Source organism: Arachis ipaensis, chromosome B05 (genome assembly GCF_000816755.2).
Source record: "Arachis ipaensis cultivar K30076 chromosome B05, Araip1.1, whole genome shotgun sequence".
Classification (NCBI taxonomy): Eukaryota; Viridiplantae; Streptophyta; class Magnoliopsida; order Fabales; family Fabaceae; genus Arachis; species Arachis ipaensis.
The window spans coordinates 137,217,616-137,219,018 of record NC_029789.2 but is presented as its reverse complement, the minus strand read 5'-3'; positions in this window follow the sequence as shown (position 1 = coordinate 137,219,018).

Sequence of the window (1,403 nt, the reverse complement as noted above, 5' to 3'; positions counted from 1 at the left end):
TAATATGTAATATTTTTATATAAATATATTTAACATTAGTCTATCGATTTTGTTCTTAAATGTTATGGTAATAAAGAAATTGAAGAGAAAATCTAAGAGTGATGAAATTTATCTTGCTACTAAGGCCGCTTCTTTTGATAAAATAACTTAAATAATAAATGGCTCTGTTAAAAGTAACTTATAAATAAGTTATTTTGTGTTTGGATTTTTAACTCTAAAAGTGCTTATTTTATAGAAATGTAATGAAAAGTAGAAGTACTATGAGAGAAGTCATTTTTTTTAATTTCTCTATAAGTTCCAAAATAGCTTTTTAAAAAGTTGTAATTTGATTTTGAAAATTGCACCAGACATTAATACTACTACTTTTCATAAGTCAAAAGTTAAAAAAAGCTACTTCTAGAGTTTTCCAAACGGACCCTAATTATTAGTAACCTTTTCCATTGATTCTATATTCATTATTATTGGTTATAATAAACAAACTAGTGTGACAAATTTCAATACACTCTAATAAATGATGAATGTTGATAATTTAATCTAAATTTCACACACACACTTCTTATTTATATTTAAGCACATTCAAAATAAAATTTAGTTTTGTCTATTTTATTATTTGAAGTACATAGTGACTTATTTTAAAGATGCAACTGTAATATAATAATTATTATTAATATTATTATTTGGAGTTAGATTATTATTTATCAATTAATTTTATTAAGTAACTAATAGAAATCTAATCAGTAACAAATCAATAAATATTTTTAAATTAAACTTTATATTGATTATTATTAATTATATTTATTTAAAGTTAGCCGATTAAAAATTATTTATCTATTAATTTTTCTTTATCAATTTTATTTGTTTTGTGTGGTAGATCTATAGTAGCCGTATATTTTTCCAAGGTTAAAAATAGAAGCTGCAGAGACAAAGCAATTAGCCAAGAGTTTTTACCTTTTTTACTTTTCAGGCGTGATCATAGCTCTTCTAACCATGTCATTCAGACACATATGGCAACTTTCAATTGGCTACCCTTTCTGTAATTTTCTAATTTTAATGTACATTAGTGGAATGCATAGTACTTGTCTTAAATTTTGCTTCGTTTTAAAAGGAAGATGTTGCATGCTTGACAAGTTGACATTTCCTCGTAGCACTAGAAGACAAACCCTAGGTTCTTAATTATCAGTTTATCACTGGGAGATTGTGCACGTGAAATTTGAAGGACAAGAGAAGAGATACGATTTAATTTGATGTATGAGTTTTTATTAAATAACCAAATTAGTAAAGTTAAAAATTTAGATAGAATTATTTAAACCTAAAGAATCGTTAAATAATTTAATAAATTTAATTAAATTATTATTTAATAAATTTTAATTATTATTTTTATATTAATATAATTGTATATAAAT